Source organism: Monopterus albus, unplaced genomic scaffold (assembly GCF_001952655.1).
Source record: "Monopterus albus unplaced genomic scaffold, M_albus_1.0 scaffold113.1, whole genome shotgun sequence".
Classification (NCBI taxonomy): domain Eukaryota; kingdom Metazoa; phylum Chordata; class Actinopteri; order Synbranchiformes; family Synbranchidae; genus Monopterus; species Monopterus albus.
This window is the reverse complement of record NW_018127993.1, coordinates 852,386-870,150: the sequence shown is the minus strand read 5'-3', so window position 1 is coordinate 870,150 and position 17,765 is coordinate 852,386. Positions and strand designations below refer to the sequence as shown.

The following is a 17,765-nucleotide window of genomic DNA, read 5'->3' as shown; positions in this document are numbered from 1 at the left end:
CATTGTTTTACTGTCAGGTGTGGTCAGAAATATGCTCTGGTGATCGCACTCAGCTCCAATATTTGGCAACACAGTATCACAACAATTAATCACTTTCGGGGTGTGAAATCAAATTTGGGTGCAAGTTCATGGCAGTGAAAGCGGAAGAGTCAGGCTGTGTTTCATCACTTTGTAATTTAGAAAACACTCCTTTCATCATGGGAAATGGAAAACCAAGTGCAGTACATAATGTGATGAAGAACGGAGCCAAAGACTCTCCTTCCTAGGACAATTTTTTTTGTGTTAATGCCATAAAGTTGCTATATACGTCTTGGGCTCTTGCATTTCAACAATGGGAAATCATTCACTTACAAATATCTAGTGGTCCTGGCCAGCTCGCTTGGCAGTCCAACAAAACTCGCATCACTTCCTGCTCTTTGCAGTACTGACGCATTGTATTTTAAATGGCCTTCACAATGTGATTTTAAGTTGATTGTTTTGTTGTTGTTCAACACAAAAACATATAAGCATATTGTTTTGAAGCAATGAATTATGAATCTGGGCGTCACAGCTGTGATTCAGCTTGTACTGTCAGTCTGTGCAGCTAACGTTAGCTGTAGCTTAAGCAGCAGAGCTGTCAACAGTATCTTTAGGTGTCAGCAGTCTGATATAAAAAACACTGAGGTGACTGGGCAGCAATTTCAATATCACTACAGCTGGCCAACAATGCAGATGTTGTCAATCATAAAATGTCTCTCTAAACCATGTTGCTGCAAAAGCATCGAATTGAGACTTAAAGGAATCAAAGCAGCTCATCTCGTCAGTGAAGCTAATGCTAGTGCTGTTTTATAGCTACACCACAGTCTGGACATTTTTGAGTAATGTTCTTCACCACAGTATATTCATAAATGTCAAATAAAGTGGTTCACTTCATTTTTCTCTGGAAACTACATCGAAGCTGATTAGATTTTATTATATGCAATGAAGATTAGTGTTTTACTAAGCTTGGTACACTACATCACAAATACAGACATCTAGTTAAAATTACAGTTTAAATTGGATTTGAAATATTGGTCAGACACTGTCCTGAATTAGTTACACTTTCATTAACCACTACACTGGCATTAATAAGGGGGCCTTTTACACACAGTCTTCTAAATGCAATATGAGCACAGACTGTTCACGCGCTCATACCGACAGCACTGGATATGGCTGCAAACTGTGTTTTATCCTATATTTTTCCTGTGTGCAGTTTTGTTTTAAATTATTTATTTATTTATGGAAAAACGGCATGTGAGCATGATGTGGGAAACCACATTATTTATTTTAACTTGACAAATGACGTGTGGATGTGTAAGAGAGTCGCACTAATTTCACTGTACAAAAGTATAATGACAAAATTTTCAATCTGTGTTGACTCGTGTATGCCTGCTATGTCAGTGAAATGACGTATCTTTGGAATTATTGTCCTGTTTGTAAGCATCAGTCCCCAGCTATTGTAAGAGAACAGTTTTGAATTTGACTCTCATGGTGTCTCCGCTCAGTGAGAGTAGTTAGGAAAGATAAATATGTACAATTCAAGATTTGCACATTTGCTGTAATAATAAATTAGGCCTGAATGGAAAGAGGATCTGGTCTATGCAGATGTTTCACTCCCCCACCTTAAACTGTACAGGGTGTGATTTTTGACTTTCTGTTGTCTGTGAACTCTCACTCCTTCTGCATAACACTTTGTGGTTAGGATTATTGCAATATGTTGTGACTGTTTTTCATTGCAAACACTTCCAGGTTTTCTAAATGATTGGCAGATGCTTTGTAGACCAAACTAGCTTGAGCAGTTCAGCTGAAGTGACCTATTGCATCTGCTTTCTCCACCAAAGTCTCAAATTTGATCAAACATAATGACCAGCAGATTTGATGAGGCACGGCCCCGATGCTCGTTCTGATGCCAACATTGGTTGGCCGTTGTGCCCAGATGATATTTGGCAATATAATTGACATTTCTTTCCTTTTGTAGAATCAGTTTGGAAAATAGATGGAGCCTTTTTACCCAGTATGTTTTTGATCAGTGACACAAATGAAAAAAATCAGACCCGATGATGGCTCCAAACAGAAGGCTTGTTTTTATTTTCAACTGGATTGTCTGTGTTCTTTGTTTGACTTGTTGTAGACAGAAAAGGTAATTTTTAAAGCATGCGCCAGCGCCTTTAAAATACATGACATGTGAAAGACAACTCAAATAGGCTGGTGGGATAAAGGTGTTTTTTTTATAATTCTGTCTAGTCCAATATCTAGCTTATTTACATAGTACTACTGATTAATCCTTTTTAATTATGTCTTATTATTGAAGACCCAAACCTGCTAGAGACACCTCAATTACAAAGGCTTTGGTGCTCATCATTGTTATTGCAGGTGAGTTTTAATTAGACGACATGTGAAGATAGTTTGCATCACAATGAGGAGAGGGAGGGAGAGTTTTCTTCACCACTGTAAGGAAGCAATTCTTAATATCACTGAATGCAGTCTGAATTTACTTCTGTGAAACTATACACAGAGCTTTTTGGTTGCGCCATGGTTCACCTGTACACACTGGAATCAGCCCAGCAAAGGATCTGATCAATAAAAGATGTAATGAGCGGAGTAAGTGGCACATGCAGTAGATGGACTAATACAGGCTAAGTGGCAGAGCAGGAGAGCAAAGTGTGCACGATGTGAAAATGAGAAGGTGCAAAAGGTGACTGGGGAGGCAGTCATCAAAATGCTAATGCTGTATGGGATATTTACTGCAGAGTGTTAATGCAGTTTAAAACAGGCTTTTTGTCTTGCAGCCCATCACCAAGCCCCTGTTGGGCCTTAATAAATCAACCATTAAAAGCTGATGTGACCTGAATAGCACTTTATACAGCGGCGATCTGGCTCTATCACCAGAGTGGGAACCAGACAAGAGCTGAAAAATTTATGAAGATGCTGTTTTATAATGGGTGACCCAGAAGATACCAAAGTATATTTTTGTGTGTGAGGCAACTATGACAAACTAACATTTCAGGCGCTGAGAAGTGACTATTTTCAGTAGTTGTAAAAAAGTTTTTCCTTAGCAAATTTATGTCCTGGATGTGCACAAGTGTGGATAAAATCATGCTGGCAGACATTAAAAGTTCCTTCTGCTGGTCTCTATAATTATGTCCCCTGTCACCTGTTTAAAAAAAAAAAAAAAAGGTATAACTCACAGAAGACTATCTTGTCCTGTCTCCTGATCTGCATCCTCTCTCTGTTTCCTTACAGGACAGACCATGGTTTTATGATCTGAAATGTGATATGCTGGATTTGTGAGCACAACACTGACGAGTCACACTTCTTCTCCCACCAAGGTATTGTACAATTTTATCGCCATTTCTAACAGCATCAGACTCGACAGACTGAGTTGAAAATGTCTCATTTGAAGTCGGGAATAGATCACAGATTAAGTACACAAGCAGTTCCCCAACCACAGAGCAGTAATGAAGAGCATTCATGTGGGCCAATTGGGCTTGTTCTGTGTGTGCAATAGGATGTTTATGAAAATGATTCCTGATAGGTACTCATCATCAAATGCAAATCTCTGGGACGTCACTGGTAAACCTTTAATTTCTGCCACCGGCAACAATGAGGGCTCTTTCGGTTGGTATCTGTATGTATCTACAGAGCATGTTTGGATTTCATTCCCCGATGCAAATGATGTTTTCACTGTAATCATGCAAAAGCACAGCTGTCTTACATTTCTCTGTGCCTTGAGTCTCTTGTTCTCTGCGCACACCCCCACCCTCCACCCTTTAACTGCTAAAAGCTTCATGCACCGAGCTCCTCTCCCTGTTGGTTTGTCATTATTGTCTCCTATAACCCTGTGTTTGCGCTGTGCTTCTTGTACTTACCCTCTTTCTATTTTCTTGCTCACTCATAATGCCAGCTAAAGCCTTCCCCTCATCATCACATCAAGACACACACACACACACCAGTGCCCCTTCCCCACACTAGCCTCAGTGCTTCCTATGGTGAGGCTGGACTGAATTCAATTAGGGAAATTGTTTGCCCTCTGGAGTTTACTGGTGGGCCCAGTGGATGATAGGTTTGCCTGCTGACGTTTTTCTCCTCCTCCTTTCCCTCACACACATTAACATACACTCCAACATCCATCTAGCCTGCTTCCCCTCCATCTGACACAATGCAGCCCCCTTTCCCTAACAACATCCATTCAGCAGTGCATAGTTTTTTGTGCATACATTCTTTACAGTGTGTTTCAAGCCTCTGTTGATGGTTTTTTTTTTTTTTTTACAACATTGTATTCAATCAGCTCAAGGCATACAAACTGGCACTGTGGGATTTGTGTCACGTTAGCTTTTTGTTAAGGCCACAGCGGCTCGTGTTCTTCATTTGACCGTTTCGGGGGGGTTGATGGGATGGGAGTTTTCACAGGGGGATAATTGGGAACTATATTTGAGCTCAGTCCCAGGAACTTCACTCACTTTTTCATGACAATCCCATTTTTAGAATTCATTTGCCAGTTAACCTGCATATCCGACACAAAAGAAAGGCGCATTGAATGTTGCTGACAAAGGAGTAATGGTCACAGTTGTTGCAAGGTGAAAATAGAATTGTGCTATCACCTGAATTACTTTGATAACAGCGGTCCACAGTTTGGGTTGTGTTTTAGGTATGAGGCATTGAGCTGGTTCAAACATAATGGCTTTGGTCTTTGTTCGGTGTAGAGACACATTTCAGCGAGTTGTCCTGCAACCCGCTGTCTTCCCCCAGATGCCACGCTGTGTGACCGTGTACTGGTGCTCCTCAGTAATCAGATACTGTATTAGTGCTGAAAGACGTCAAATGAATTTAAAGCCGGGGATCACTTTGATTATAAATATTGTAATTCACTCCGACATGGAATTATGACCTTGATTTGAGGCACCTTCTTTTGCCTAATTTGTGGTCGCTTTGGATTAAGTCTAATTTACTTCAGGGAGATCTTTTTGGGGGGGGGTGAGGTAAGGGAGGCAAATACTCTGCTTTATTTGCAGTGTTTTCTAATATTTTCTCTATCAGATTACAAAGTTGGGCATGAATATGATTAGATTGCTGGAATTAAAATGCAAAGGATATTATTTACATAAGCTCTTTAATTTGAAATATCTGAAATAGTATTGTTTCCCAAATAACCATAATCCTGGTGATCAACCCTAGTGGAGGCTGTGGAGCCCCAAATAATGGTTTAGGGCATTTTTTTTTTTTTTTTTACTAAACCTACTGTCAAATATAGACTGTGCTTTAGAGTTGGATAATCATGGTAATTAAAGATGAATCTTTGCAACTTGGACTCCTGTCGAAGGTTCGACATTGAGAGCTTTAATAACTTTGAAAGCCACATGCATGCTTTTATTTCTTGTCCTTAGATCGTCGGTCCAAAATGCTGCATCCTGTTTGCTAACAGATACTCGTAAACATGAGCACATTACATCTATTCTTGCTTCGCTCCAATGGCTCCTTCTACGGTTCCGGATTTACTTGGATTCAAATACTTCTTCTAACCTATAGAGCCTTAAATGGTTCTGTTTCCTCTTATATCCCCGATCTTTTACATCCTTTCATTCCTACTAGAATGCTTAGGTCTAAGGACCAGATGCTTCTAGCAGTCCCAAACGTCTGACTGTAATCTAGAGGTGAGATTACCCTTTCTTCTGTGGCCCCTACTTTGTGGAATAATCTTCCTTTATATAGTCAAATGGCATCAGCTCTCTCTGGGTTTAAATGTTGGCTTAAAAATGATTTTATTCCCTTGCTTTTATTCAACGTAACTTTTTTTTTTACTGTGGTTCAAACTGCTTGTAGTTTTGTTTTTTGCTCTGGAGGTCACAACACTGTCGTTTTGTAAAGCACTCTGGCCAACTTCTTGTTGGTTTGAATTCTGCTATATAATAAAACTTGATTATCTAGAAATCTGCGAAACTACAAACCTTTTTAGGGAGTATGAATCTCTGCACCTTCCTCCACAATGCTTTGCATACCAAACATGGTTGCCCATGGCGCCTGCCATTCAAGTGAGTTTGACCATAATGACAAATTTTGGTTCTGTTATCTTAGAGTCCTGCCATTTGTTTTGATAGTGTGATCCTGTCCAAGCTTTCCGAACGGATGCAAAGCAGGTCATTTGAATGGAAAGGGAGTGAAGTTCCTTTGGCCGATGTCATTGGTGTTCTTGAATTTGAATGCTACCCAGAGGTAGTTGACTTTGCACGTCTTTGTTGTTGTTGTCCTGTTACTTGGGTGACTACAGTCAGCACCAAAGCAGTCTGCTTCAAGGGTAGCAGGGAGAGCATCACAGCCCTCTAAATGACCAGATTATTTAAAAGGTACACATCGCTTGATGTACTGCATGACTGATGATGACAAATTTGTTGATGCTTCGTGCAAATTGCTGTTGTCAAGACAACAGCAACCTGCTGGAAGTATATTTTCTCAGACATGTTTGGGGTCATTTTGTTCCATTAGGCGGGGAGTTCATGTGAGAACACTCTTGCAGCTGCAGGAAAATGTCAAATTTGTCATCTCATCATCATTTTCATACATGTAAACTGTAAATTAAGTTGAAGTTTTTATGTTTGTTAGATTTGCTAGATTATCTGATTATTGATTTGAATCTCAAGCAAATTAATGAATTAATTAATTCTTTTCAATAAGGAGGAACATTCTAGTAGCTAATTTGTGTATGGCTACTTCTTTTTGAATAAAGGTCCATTCACATAAAGCATGCTACACCAAGACATTTATTTCCTTTTGGTCCTTGTTTTCCTTTTGCTAGATAACTGTATGTATACGTAAATGTGCTTGGACCTCTTGCTGAGACTCCACCCCCTCCATTTCTTCCACTACAGTATTTATGTAATATTTACTGGAAGGACGATTTGTGTAAGGTTGGGGTGGGGAGGCTTCTTCACCTGTTGCCTGGCAAACTCAGTGATGTCAACTCCCTAGGAAGTCACTGTGCCTGGCCAAGAAAATACCCAACATTTAACTCTCTTACAAACCAAAGTATACACCTCTGTTGATATAAGGATTTAAATAAACTACTTGTAAGATGTTAATAAGCTTTAGAGGAGGCTAGCTGGTTTCTGATTTTCCAGTCTTGCTAAGCATCTGCTAGCTGTTGCTTCTTTTTTAGCAGACAGATGAGAGCAGCAGAACACTTGTCAGCTCAGTAAAGTGAAATAAACATACTTACCCACACTGTAGAACTATTCCTTTAACATCCTGTCTGCTGGTGTGGATTCTGGACAAATGCACTCGGGTAACAACTTTTTTTTTCTTTTCAATCTCTCTCTCACACACACACAAACCCATGTTGTTATTGCCTGTCACAGCCCACCTCCTCAGTCCCAGAGGCCTGTGCAGGTGAATGTTTCACTTGTCTTGATTGCTAGAGGTAAGAGTCCCTTTGAGTAAGAGTCCCTTTGACAGAGGTCCCCCCCCCCCAAGTCTGACAGAGTGGACGGTAAATTTGGATGGAGCTATATTGGTATGAGAAGGGGTTCCTGGGATGTTAACACCAGTGTCTTGTCATGTGCCCTGCTGCTCTCTTGATACCTGCCCTGACAGTTTGGGTGTCTTAATAAAACTACATCCTTGACAGGGAACTCACAAAGCAGCTCAGGGCTCTCTCCATCTTCTTCTGCCACTCCTTCATGCTGCCTCTCTCAAAGGACAGCCCCTCCTCCTTGTGACCATTTAATGTAAGCAAACAGAACGATCGGTTGATGATGATAAGATTCAAGCGCTACTTTCACCTCTGAGGCTGCGCTGATATCATCTGACATGACAGAGGGATCCAAAGCAGCAGTGGACCTAATTTGAACGACAGTGATGCTATTTGAGCTCCAAGGCACTGGGTTAGAGATATGATAAGTGGATATTGAATCCAGTATTTGCCAGTCACATGCTGATATAGTGGAAGCTGTTCAAATATATAAGGTCTGTCTTGAAGAGTTTGTCCTCTCTGGTTTATCCAACACCGAGCCTCCCTTGAACCTGGCCTGCACCCTGGCCAAAGCTTCAGCTCCAGCAAGGTGTGCGACTCTAATCAGCTCTGTTTGATGTGTGGAAGCAGCAGGCTTTATGGAGGAGCCAGGATCTCTTAGGATATTAAGGGGAGAGCAGAGGAAGAGATTACAGCTGATCTTTTTATAGAGGATCACTCCATCTTGTCCTTTTTAGCTCACTCATTAGTTGTCACTTCCCCCTGGAGGGTGATTCTCTTTCTGTCTCGCACCAAGACCACAGCCGTTTCCCTCACATTGGCAAGGAACCTGTCTGGCTATCAGCTAACCAAATATGATTTCCCCAGACTTTCCATTATTCTCAAGTCACAGTCAGATGGTGCTTATGTGGTCAGAGCTGCTGCCATTCTAGCAGGTATAGAAAAAAATATTGGCCTAGGAGAGGAAAAGGGAGACAGATGAATGATGATTGCACACACTTTCCTTTGTTGGCAGTGGACGTAGTGGAGCCCATGGCATACTGCTTCTTTATTTTCTTCCCCCAATTCGCTCCATTTTCTCCCTCCCTTTGGCTAGTACTTGTTAAATCATACATCCCTTGGTGCCTGTCAAAAAAATAACCAACACTCTGCAGCTTTGCAAGTGGCTGTCAGGGGAGTTCACCACCTGACAACCAGAAAACACACTGAAGTAATCAGAAGTTGTCAACGTGAAGTGTCCTCTGCTATGACTGAGAGTGCGCAGTGTGTCCGCCTGTCGAACGTCAGAGCTTGGTCTACAGTGTAGGTATACTAATGGCCTCTTTATCAACAGGGATCACTTAATAATGTCCAGTGACTGCATATTTGGCAGGAAATTGTTGTTTAGCAGAGGAAAATGGAGAGACAGATGGATAATAGGAGCTTGTCGTCGCTGCCAGCCTAGTAGCCAGCCCTGTTGTGTGATGGAGCACTTTCATATACTTTCATGACCTCTTATGATTATACATAATTTTCAAGCACACCGAATGCTGTTAGTTTTACATATTCTCAAGTGCTTTATGAAAACTTACATTACATTACTTTACAATTTACATATTTGTTTTCCATATGCACAGCTTGCTCCCCAGCTCCTCCAAAAGGAAGCACCTGTCTTAAGAAAACACAACCTGAGAAATTATTGATTTGCATCTGTTTATTGGGGATGAGGCAGAGCACCTCCTTGCCACCAGCCCTGTGGTGTTGGTGTGAAGATCCCAAAGGCGCCATCACACCCGTCTGTCCTTTTTACGGTGGCTCTAAACCGCGGACAGGGCCCGCAATCTGTTTCTGCCCTTCCTTGAATTTTATTTACAGCCCCTGCTTGGCAATAAAGCGCAAAATTTATGACTTACTTTTTAATTAGAAATAATGTCTTGTAGAGTTTAAGTGATGGATGGTTTAATCAATATATAGACTGCGCAGGCACTATGATGAACGTCGCTATTGACGGCATGCAGAGTAGCCTAACTTAACACTTTGTCTTTTAAAGAAATATGTTTGGTTAGGTGATGGAAACTGTACGCTGCCCCTTTCTGTCTCTCCTGATTCTTTCTCCATCCATTTTATGGTCTCTTGCTACTCTGTCAACACTTTTTCTCAACAAGCAATGTTTTCCCCAGAATGAATCGAGCTCCCCCCGCATTTAGGCAATTATTTTACCTCCGTGAAACCCCATTGTGTTGTGTGCCACATTTGCTCAGGTTTAAATAAAGTAAGTGCTGAAAGTGGGTTCTTGTGAATGGAAACTGACAACCTGGGAGGAATGCAATTTTCAAATCAGTAGGTTTTTTTTGTGTGTGTGAGATTTCTTTTTTTTCAGGTTCAGAGAAAAGAGGGAGCACGAATGAGTTTCAAGTAGAACAATTAAATAGGAACCAAGTCAATGGGATTTGTCTCCAAGCACTATGGATGACTGTGTAATATACACCGGGGATGGAATTATGGCACTTGACAACTAAAGTTCAATTTTGTCACTCGTGGCTTATTGTGAAGTGTTCGAACAGGGCTGAACCATTGTCCAGACATGGGAGCCATGTTTAAATGTTCTGCCACTACATGACAAATCTCATTTTCAGTACAGATGAAGGCTTTACAGCATGTAGGAACTGTAAATGGTTTGTTGTGTCTGGTCAATAGTCCAACTCAAGCATCGTCACATTTTGGAAGCTGCATCCAGCGAATGTAACACTTTGCTAGGTACCTGTTTCAAGCGATTGATTATGCAAATTGTCTCATAATAATTTTCTGTTGATTGACTAATTAGTTCATTAACTAAACGTTTCAGCTCTAATTTTACACATTTCTGCCACGATAGTAAAACCTCCATGTGTTGCATTTGGTGACCCCTACAGGTGTTGTCAGAAGACACTTGGTAGACAGCAATGCGCTAATAATGAATTACAGCAGGTAAAAGTAAAATGTACAGAGTGCACGGTCTTCACAAGGATTGTCTAGTTTGTCCACAAACACAAATCTGTGCTATTATAATAATAAGTAATAAACAAGCACAAAATAATCTACATATGGGGGCTTTGCCTAAAAAAAAAAACGGGGTTATAAATGCGTCAGATTCTTTGATACAGGTTTCAAAATTAACACATAGTAAAGGTAAATATATTGCTCATTCAAGTTCATGTTAATGAAGTTAATAATTAGAAATGAGAAAAGGTGACACACTTAAAGTAGTTCATAAAATATTGAGCATCTTGCCTTTATTCTCACAAGTTACTAGTGGAATGTGATTCTTTTTTCAGCCAGACCACCTACCTCAAAGAGAGTACTAACAGACGGGATAATCCTATTCATATGCACACACCTAGACACACACAGCAACATTATATCCGCTGTCCTCCAAGAACCACCACAGTGCCTTTCTTTCTCATTGATTAGTGTTGCATTCACTGCCCGGGGCAAGGTGAGGCTTTAATAATGACTTTATACTTTGTTTTCATGGCCTTCAGAATAGAATAACCATGGATGACATGGATCCCGTCCTATGAGTCGCTCTAGTCAATGGTTAACTGTTCTGCGGCAATTCAAAGCATCCGGGCTCTGTCGCGACTGACCGCTCTCCTGTAGATCCTGACCTGGGTATGTTTTCTTCAGCCCCCTCGGCCTCATTTCTGCCCTTTTCTCCATTCCCTCATTTTGCTGGCATGTATTAGCTTATCTGCGTTCTTTGTGCAACATAAGCTCATAGATAAGCAGTATAATGGGCTGGGTTACTCATGTCTGTCTTGTTCATTCATCACAATCGTCTAATTCCCTTCAGAAACCTATTTCCCAGCCTGCAGGTGAACCATGTTGCAACACAGGGTGTCTGCTGGATCTCTCCAAAGCAAACACAGACATTTAGTCACCGCCACCGCTTTTGTATTTCCTATGAGTGCCAGTAATGCCCCGGTATGTATGTGCACTTCAAGTGAACTCACAACTAATCTCAGAGACACTGTAAAAACATGCTACTGCTAACTGCACAGCTTTAGCCATCATTAGCCATGAAGTTGGGAATGAGGCGTTTGTTGTATTTGCCTCTTCTTTTATGCTGGTTGACAGATGGGTGGCATGCACAAAATAAATGGAATCCTACTGGGATCTTTAACAGTGGTTGCCTGTAGGCCCCGAGGTGTTTCCAGTTGTGTTAAGTCTTGAAAATGCATAGCCTCCAGCGGGCTTTAGGTTGTCTTTCTCAGAGCATGTCCCAGTTCTTTTAATTCTATGACACACTGTCCAGTGCTATATTAGAAGATTTGTTGGGAATGAGCAGTTAGACACATGGAAAAAGTAATGTCCTGAGACTCCAACTGGTCCTGTTCACCAGACAGGGTCACTGCTAACTATGATCTCTCTTCTGGGCTGTTAATTAGGAATTAGAACATGGCACGACCCTCAGGACCCTCACAAACCTCCATGGTTTGAATAATGAACACTTGGAAATGGCGAGGAGCGGGGGAGGAAATCGTTTGGCTTGTGCACAGGTCATTCCATTAAGATTTTTGAACTCCTGCGGCCTTCGTAACTGAACTCCAGCATTTTTTCCTCCATTCCTTCCCAGTATATGAAACTATAGTTTTTAATTCATTTTGAATGATTTAAGAGCATGAGGTAGTGTTCTCTAGATGGATAAATTGGATTCCCATTTGACATGTGATCTATGGTATAATGCAGTTTGTGATACACTGAAATTTATTAAGCATAGATTAAAATTAATGCAACTCTGCCCAGTGCCAATGAAATCATTTGCAAACCAGTTTAACTCTTTACTCTTTAGGTTAAATTAGATTGCTTAACTTTCTAAGTAATTTATCAAGTGGCCTATTGAAAGAATAGGTCATATGTTTGCTGTAGACCAGGAAAATGCCTTTATTCATTTGCCACACAGTTACTTCAAACACCTATCTGTAACAGAGAAAAGTTGAGGTAAAAAATTAATTTTTAGAGAAGTATGACTGGAGATAATGCTAGTAAAGGAAAAGAAAATATAGTTTTTGTACAAATACACCCTGCTGTGTATTGTGTTTGGGGAGTTTGGAGCATAGCCTGGTTGTAAATTCCTAGTGAAATGTGTGTTGCCTGGTTGTATCTACTATTCTATTTGTATTGTCAAAACAACAACTGTCTTGGTGCTGTTTGTGTATTCAGAGAGGAATGCAGCACAGGTGGAGCATGAGTTCCATGGCTAAAAATCACATATACATATTCTCTTTTTAAAAAAAAGAAAATCCAATTTAACCCATATTTTTCATATTGCTCTCCTGGTGCAGGTGGTGTACTCGTGTGGGGCAACAGCAATTTTAACATTGTTCCATGTGTATGAGGCCCAGTTTTGCTCTTGTCTGCCATATCATAATCATTTGGCTCAATGCCTTGATTTGAGTTGGTGAATTGTTACACCCTGAGTCTGTAGACATGATACATGTGCCCACAGGCCGCATTATTTTATCAACTGCATTTGCAGGTCACAGTACAGCACACCAGGTGGTGTTCCCCCCTCCCGCCCCATTGTCTGTACTTGCAGTGAGTACGCTTCAATACACAGAGTCACTAGATGCAGTCTGGCAGGCCTGGTGAATCATCTTCCTGTCACAGGTGGAGGAAATACAGCAGTGGGATTGGCAGTCCAAAGGTGGCGTCTGGCCCACCCCTGACTGAGGCGCTTGGCTTGCTTCCGCTGGAAAATAAGGATGCGTCATGTTTTTTTTTCATGCGATAGAAAAGGACATCCAGAAAAAGGTACACCAGTGATTCTGCACATTAAAAAACAAAAAAACAACACTAGTTCTAACCATTTCTAGTGCAGTGTGAATCTAAACACTACTTGTTTGAGTATTGCAGATCTTTTAGTGTGGGTTTACTTCTATTGTGTTCTCAATGTGTGTCGGAGAGGCTGTTTTATCTGAGTTCCTGTAAGAAGGTGGTTACAAGGGCTTCTGATCAAAGCCAGGATCCTCACGGCCAACAAGCGCAAGAGCTGCGGATCCATTCTTATTTATTTGGATGCATGGAATCACTTTTCTTCTCTTGTGTGTGCCAAACATGGCACAGAATGAAATGTCAGGGTTATCTTGTTCCTTTGTGACACTGATGTTGCTTTCTTTTGTGAATTTTTGGCTAGAAATATCCCTCTCACAGTAATTGGGTGTGAATGAGACACTTGCACTTGCCTGTTGTCTACAGGACAGTGGGTAAACAAGCCAAGAGAGAGGGCAGAAAGGTTATGATATAAATGGGACTGGGTGATGGAAGCAGTGGGGAAGGTCATGGGAAGTGTGGTACAAAGAAGACAACCTTGCTAGAAAAAGAACCTTATATGATGAAAATGACAAAAAAAGTGGATATTGGAGCCTCCACAATATGAGGGCCACAAAGCAACCGTTAAGTACTAAAGTGTGCAAGGAGGAGGACTTGAACAGCAAGACAGAATAAATGGTCTGTAGTGCTGGATGTGAGAATAAACACCATTTGCAGAGTAGAGACTGGAACACGAAGTGGACAAACACACTGGTTTAACAGAAGCAATCAGCTCAGGTCCAGGTTCCTCATACGGCGGACAGGAGATTGATTGAGAGATTTGGTGGGCCTAATTGTACTGCGCCATCTGCCAAAGTCACAGAACCTGCCAGGCGTGTGACAGTTTCCAACAGGCTCAGTGACGAGCAGATGTATGCAGGAGTGTGCACACTCGCACGTGTGTGTATTTAAGCACATCAATCTCACTTTTCTTTGTAATCACATCCTTTTCAGGGAATCAAAATAAGAATTCCTGTGTTGAATCACACAATGTAATTTCCTTATGTGTAGCTGCTATGGCACTTTCTTGTGTTCTGTATCATTTCTGAGATGTTGGAGTGGTCCTTGTTGCTGTCAGCATTGCTATACCGGAACAGCCTGACAAATGTCATAGACGGAATGAATTTCCATAAATCAATCACCTCCCACCCCCTTCCCATAGAGAAGCCGATCGCCTGTGGAATTAAATAAAGGAAACTAACAAAATGTTCCACACAAATTGTGCATACTAATTTATCTAGTCATTTCATTTGGTATCTGGTGAGGTGGCCAACGAGGGAGTGTTGTCTAAGCAAAAGTGCAGTCATCACATGTCTTAACAAGGCAACTACCAAAAGGTCACAGGAAAATCCTTATTAATTAAATCAGTTAGTCCATCGATGTTATTTATTTATTTAATAATAAAGTCTACAGACAAAATCTACAACAGATAAATGGCAGTCAGACTAGAAATTATTTCAAATGTCTTCTCAGTCCTTTTTGATCAAGCATTGTCTAATTAGAATAATTTGCTGGAGCTTGGATATAATTGTTACTGATGCTTTGTTTACTTGGTTTTTATTTTTAGTAATTTAATTATGTTTAAAATAAAGTGAATTAAAAAACAAGATTGTAATTTAAAAAGACATTTTTGGGAAAATTGCTTATTAACTCTATTGCTGAGAGTTCAATTAGAAGATCAACTCCAATCTCATGTCTGTGCAATATATATAAATAAAACTAGCACCTTCAGCCGACTAAATTAGCTTAGCACGTTCTGTGCCATACCCTCAGAACGCCTATTCCCAAATGGACTATATAAGCTGGGACTTGAAATGATGAAAAGGTCAGGCTATTTAACGGTCACATTTGAGAAACAACAAGTAAAGGGAATTAAAAATGAATGTCGTTATTATATTTGTTTGTGTCATTGTGTTCTGCAGCTCAGTCTCCTTTCCTTGCTTTGGCCACAGACGACAGGGACATTGGCATGCGTTTCATATTCTGCATACTCATATCCCTAAGTCCCTCCTGTAATTATTATTCAGTAGATGCACTGTTTGGCACAAAGACAAAAGTTTGCATAATTTATGCAAGGCTGTCATCAATTTTTGAAATATTGCTCCAGCGTTTCCTTCTGCTTTTAACTAAATAGATGCACTTCAGTCTGGACATAAAATGACATAATATGAAACAGAGAAAACTGTAGATCTTTACCTTAACGTTGAACCTGTGCTGGCTTTAGAGGGTTGCTATGTCTAGCTCGTTATTTTCAGCCTGCACAGCTCTCCCATTGGGGAAAGAACTGACATTTTTTGTTCTATATCCCAAGGGAAAGCACTTTATACGTAATTAAATGAAGACAAGACACAATGTACATAGACTCCCATTATTGTCAACCTCTTCTCATCTCTCGCCCATCGCATTTTCCATCTCTTTCCTCCTAATCCTGGATGTAAATGATTTTCCACTGCATTTGGATTTCAGTAATCTTGGGCTTGGACACTGTAATCCGACTGTGTTGCCAGAACATAGGATGTACTTTTTCTGGCTTTTTACTTTGGTGTCCTATAAAGACAGAAAATTGGCATTTCTAAATAGGCTGTGTTTAGTGGACAGGAGGCCATTATCTAGAATTCTAGAAGTAAATGGCAAGACTGAATCAGATTTTTTGGCTCCACTTCCAGTGTGTCTGGTGACAGTATATAAAGGAACATTTAAATGTTCCATAAATGTTTCTCTGTTCTGTTCTTACACAAAATACTGAGGTTACTTACTAAAAGGCATTTCTAATCTACAAAAATGTGATTGTGTTTTTTTCTTCATATGGACATGTATAACCCAGCTTTTTAAATACATTTTAAAAATAATTATGTAGGATGTGTTTGGATAACCCACATCTTGAAAGAATGATTAATTCTCATCATATGACAAATTTAATTAAGCTTGTTGGCTGAATGAACCCTTGTTACAATATACCAACAAATACTTCTTATTTGTTGAAACTCGAGATCCGTGATACAATATATGTTGTTGCTATGCAGTCATTTCTGAAAAGGCACATTAAATGGGATTTGTTTCCACACAGACCGAGCTCATCAGATCATATTACTTTTCTCTCCATGCAGACTTAGCATTTCCATTTAATCCTGCTGTTTGCATCTGTGGAACCAATCAATAACCCGGCAGAGTGTGTTATTTGCAGGGTAACTGCTGTGGAGAAGCCAAAAAAGTAGAGCTTTGGAAGGAAGTTGCTTTACAACAGGTTGCCCTTGGACCTTCAAAAAGATCTGTGTGGGGGGAATAACTACAAATAAAATAATCCAGTGACTTTGTACTTAATAACCGTTGGACTCTGCACAGAAAAATCCAGGGCAATGATGCAGAAATAGTTCAAAAATGGCATTCTAGGCGTGTTCCTGCCCTGTCTTTCTTTTTTTCTGAAGGAATACAAATCAATGTGCTTCACTTGGTTAGGAACCACAAGATATATCGCTTGTCCATGACAAGAAGCTCCAGTGCCCAGATTTTTGCCAAGAATTTTGGGGTGGCAGACGAATACATCAGATGCATCTGTATTCATAGTCTGACTTTCAGAGCAGCTGGATTTGAATATTTCTTTAATACAAAGAATAGTATTTGGTCATAGCTGGCCAGATGTCCTACTTTGTGCCATCTAATGTGCTGTCAGATCTGATCATTTATTACAGAAAACTCAACTGCATTTCTTGTGACGTTCAACACAAAGAGTAAAATGCTTCAGTGATGCATCCCCACATAGCATTCAGGGCAAGAACACATCAATATTTGTAACCTTTGCAGAGGTCTTTAGCAGGAAGAAACTTTAAAATACTGAAAGCAATAGCTGGAGGATACATTTCTAATGATTACTTTGTTTTTTCAGCTACAGGAGACAGCTTGACTTTTTCCTTTTGTCAATCAGTTGACAGACAACACTGCAGAAAGTGGATCTGAAGCCATATGGCACTCAGAACCCTACAATTGATTTGATTTGATTTATTCTTTCAAACATGTAAAGACAGTTGATATGTCAACACACATAATTTTACACATATCCAACAAATGCTAATCCAATATCAATTTGCTTATACCTAGTACATGCTTGAATGGAGTAGGAAGAAGTCAGACTTATCCAGTCCTACCCCATGACATCATCTTACCATCATTGGTTTACAAGCAGTATCTCTACATAAATAATTATCTTCTACACCACACAAGTAATATACTAAAAAAATTATAACAGAGTGTTAACATTCTTACATAATTACATTCTTAAATAATTATCTTCTACACCACACAAGTAATATACTAAAGAATTATTACAAAGTGTTAACATTCATACACCACACCCACAATGTTCCATCTGGTTAATCATTAAGCCTGTTCTTGCATATATCTTGACTGACACATACCTTTATATTTATGTTTAAACTCATCAATTCTAGTACTATTTTTT

General features: G+C 40.1%; 1 protein-coding gene across 1 annotated transcript in view; it reads left to right on the top strand.

The window, feature by feature from the left end:
* Window positions 1–17,765, top strand: part of LOC109966524 (adhesion G protein-coupled receptor L3) — a 202,435-nt gene that overhangs the window by 19,438 nt on the left and 165,232 nt on the right. Inside the window, 1 exon segment of the mRNA XM_020611408.1 lies at window positions 3,262–3,347. The gene's annotated coding sequence lies outside the window, so the exon portion shown is untranslated.